Below are 4,537 nucleotides of genomic sequence, written 5' to 3'. Positions count from 1 at the left end.
CCAAGAGAGAGTGAAAGACAAAGACGACCAGGTCACAAGCCGAATCTCCTCAGTCCAAAGACCGGACCCTCTCGAACTTGGTTGTTGCGTCGATGCAGAGAATGATGTAGGACACCTCAGATCCATCTCTATGTGCGAGGACGAGTCCGCGAAAGCTGATCTGCAGAGGCTCCTTGACGACGTCAAGAGGCGAGTAGGGTTGGGTCGCAATTAGTTTTTTCTAGGGTTTTTTTCATGGTAAGTTTTTTTACAAAATTAAGTATGTTTTATTTTGCCTTTAATTTAATTTATATTGGTATTTTGTTTAATTTAATGATATTAAAAATATAAAGATAAAAATAATGGTGACGTGAAAATTAAGAATGAGCGGATTTATAGGGAAGACTATTGCAGGTGTAGGGGCTAGAAGATAAAATGCTAATGTGCCGTTTGAGATTGGCGGTCGATCGGTGATTATTGCAGGCCCGACCACCGATAAAACCATCGATCTCCTCCCCTAGAGCGCAAAACGGGGAAGGGAAATGGGAATGGGACGGCCAAAGCGGTCGAGAAGACTAAGCCCGCGCCCGCACTATGGGGATAAAGAAGATGTAGCACTACACCTCCAAGGAGTCGATGGTTCTGGCAAGATGTTGGGCCGACGTCCCTGATGACCCGATCTTCTCCAACAACCAAAAGATAAAGAGATTTTGGAGCAGGATCTCAGAGAAGTACGAGGCAGTGAAGCCTGTTGGGGCAAAAGTCCGCAACGACGACCAGCTCCGGAAGCAATGGGAGTGAATGAAGGCAGAAATTGGCAAATTTAACTCCATCTACCAAAATACCGCGAGAATGTAGGGTAGCAGCCAGAGTCAGAAATACCTTCGCGAGATGACCATGAAGATGTACTTGCAAAACGAGGTACTCCCCGCGTTCAAGCACTGGGATGCCTAGCTCATTTTGAAGAATATACCCGAATTCCAAGTGGTTTTAGAGCCGAATGCTCAGAAGATGACGAAACTCAACATTAGCGGCAGCTACAACGGCAACGCGAAGTTGATCGGGTCGACTTGAACTCTCCTATGAAAGAGAGCTTTGTCACACAACAACCAACACAGAGTCAAAATCGTCCCATTGGCGTTAAAACGACCAAGAGAGAGTGAAAGACAAAGACGACCAGGTCACAAGCCGAATCTCCTCAGTCCAAAGACCGGACCCTCTCGAACTTGGTTGTTGCGTCGATGCAGAGAATGATGTAGGACACCTCAGATCCATCTCTATGTGCGAGGACGAGTCCGCGAAAGCTGATCTGCAGAGGCTCCTTGACGACGTCAAGAGGCGAGTAGGGTTGGGTCGCAATTAGTTTTTTCTAGGGTTTTTTTCATGGTAAGTTTTTTTACAAAATTAAGTATGTTTTATTTTGCCTTTAATTTAATTTATATTGGTATTTTGTTTAATTTAATGATATTAAAAATATAAAGATAAAAATAATGGTGACGTGAAAATTAAGAATGAGCGGATTTATAGGGAAGACTATTGCAGGTGTAGGGGCTAGAAGATAAAATGCTAATGTGCCGTTTGAGATTGGCGGTCGATCGGTGATTATTGCAGGCCCGACCACCGATAAAACCATCGATCTCCTCCCCTGGAGCGCAAAACGGGGAAGGGAAATGGGAATGGGACGGCCAAAGCGGTCGAGAAGACTAAGCCCGCGCCCGCACTATGGGGATAAAGAAGATGTAGCACTACACCTCCAAGGAGTCGATGGTTCTGGCAAGATGTTGGGCCGACGTCCCTGATGACCCGATCTTCTCCAACAACCAAAAGATAAAGAGATTTTGGAGCAGGATCTCAGAGAAGTACGAGGCAGTGAAGCCTGTTGGGGCAAAAGTCCGCAACGACGACCAGCTCCGGAAGCAATGGGAGTGAATGAAGGCAGAAATTGGCAAATTTAACTCCATCTACCAAAATACCGCGAGAATGTAGGGTAGCAGCCAGAGTCAGAAATACCTTCGCGAGATGACCATGAAGATGTACTTGCAAAACGAGGTACTCCCCGCGTTCAAGCACTGGGATGCCTAGCTCATTTTGAAGAATATACCCGAATTCCAAGTGGTTTTAGAGCCGAATGCTCAGAAGATGACGAAACTCAACATTAGCGGCAGCTACAACGGCAACGCGAAGTTGATCGGGTCGACTTGAACTCTCCTATGAAAGAGAGCTTTGTCACACAACAACCAACACAGAGTCAAAATCGTCCCATTGGCGTTAAAACGACCAAGAGAGAGTGAAAGACAAAGACGACCAGGTCACAAGCCGAATCTCCTCAGTCCAAAGACCGGACCCTCTCGAACTTGGTTGTTGCGTCGATGCAGAGAATGATGTTGGACACCTCAGATCCATCTCTATGTGCGAGGACGAGTCCGCGAAAGCTGATCTGCAGAGGCCCCTTGACGACGTCAAGAGGCGAGTAGGGTTGCGTCGCAATTAGTTTTTTCTAGGGTTTTTTTCTTGGTAAGTTTTTTTACAAAATTAAGTATGTTTTATTTTGCCTTTAATTTAATTTATATTGGTATTTTGTTTAATTTAATGATATTAAAAATATAAAGATAAAAATAATGGTGACGTGAAAATTAAGAATGAGCGGATTTATAGGGAAGACTATTGCAGGTGTAGGGGCTAGAAGATAAAATGCTAATGTGCCGTTTGAGATTGGCGGTCGATCGGTGATTATTGCAGGCCCGACCACCGATAAAACCATCGATCTCCTCCCCTGGCACGCAAAACGGGGAAGGGAAATGGGAATGGGACGGCCAAAGCGGTCGAGAAGACTAAGCCCGCGCCCGCACTATGGGGATAAAGAAGATGTAGCACTACACCTCCAAGGAGTCGATGGTTCTGGCAAGATGTTGGGCCGACGTCCCTGATGACCCGATCTTCTCCAACAACCAAAAGATAAAGAGATTTTGGAGCAGGATCTCAGAGAAGTACGAGGCAGTGAAGCCTGTTGGGGCAAAAGTCCGCAACGACGACCAGCTCCGGAAGCAATGGGAGTGAATGAAGGCAGAAATTGGCAAATTTAACTCCATCTACCAAAATACCGCGAGAATGTAGGGTAGCAGCCAGAGTCAGAAATACCTTCGCGAGATGACCATGAAGATGTACTTGCAAAACGAGGTACTCCCCGCGTTCAAGCACTGGGATGCCTAGCTCATTTTGAAGAATATACCCGAATTCCAAGTGGTTTTAGAGCCGAATGCTCAGAAGATGACGAAACTCAACATTAGCGGCAGCTACAACGGCAATGCGAAGTTGATCGGGTCGACTTGAACTCTCCTATGAAAGAGAGCTTTGTCACACAACAACCAACACAGAGTCAAAATCGTCCCATTGGCGTTAAAACGACCAAGAGAGAGTGAAAGACAAAGACGACCAGGTCACAAGCCGAATCTCCTCAGTCCAAAGACCGGACCCTCTCGAACTTGGTTGTTGCGTCGATGCAGAGAATGATGTTGGACACCTCAGATCCATCTCTATGTGCGAGGACGAGTCCGCGAAAGCTGATCTGCAGAGGCTCCTTGACGACGTCAAGAGGTGAGTAGGGTTGGGTCGCAATTAGTTTTTTCTAGGGTTTTTTTCATGGTAAGTTTTTTTACAAAATTAAGTATGTTTTATTTTGCCTTTAATTTAATTTATATTGGTATTTTGTTTAATTTAATGATAGTAAAAATATAAAGATAAAAATAATGGTGACGTGAAAATTAAGAATGAGCGGATTTATAGGGAAGACTATTGCAGGTGTAGGTGCTAGAAGATAAAATGCTAATGTGGCAGAAAAAATGGAGATGGACGAATTTATAGAACATGTTTATCTTTAACTATTGTGAATGACCTAAGGTAAGAAAAAATAAAATAAGAGAATGAAAAAAGTAAACATAATAAAATAAGAATGATGAAATATGAGTATTTTTTTTAAAAAATAACTCAGTCACAATAGAATAAAGGATAATATGAATAAGAGGAATGATGAGATGCTGACGTAATATGTTGTTTATTTGATTTTTTTTAATTGAGTTGAATTATTGACGTAGTATGTCAATAATAAAAATTTAACTGAATTTTGTGGCATCTGAATTTTGTGGCATGAATTGTGGATGGCATTAATGAATGCAGACAGATTCTCAAATTTTATCATCAAATTATTCAAAATTTCAAACAAGGTAATACTATTTCTTTAATTTGATACTTAGAACTTGGCTCTTAACACTAGTCATTAGAAGAGTTTTGTTTGTTTTATTATGTTAACTGCATTTGTTATTTTAATCAATCTTACGTAGTTACGTTGTTGGAGGTTGGTTGTTTTTTAAATATTAAAAAGCAATAACGCAGCATTTTGTGAGTATAACTGTACGGTATTGCAACATTAATTTTTTGCTTTAAATTTTATTCTTCCATGCATGCTTGAATTTGAATATGAATATGGATATAGGATTGTTGAAGTTTTATTAATTGAGATAAGTAGGCTATTATTATTCACAGTTATTTAATTATACATAAA

The sequence above is a fragment of the Salvia splendens genome, chromosome 12, assembly GCF_004379255.2.
Source record: "Salvia splendens isolate huo1 chromosome 12, SspV2, whole genome shotgun sequence".
Classification (NCBI taxonomy): Eukaryota; Viridiplantae; Streptophyta; class Magnoliopsida; order Lamiales; family Lamiaceae; genus Salvia; species Salvia splendens.
Note: the sequence above shows the minus strand (reverse complement) of the source record.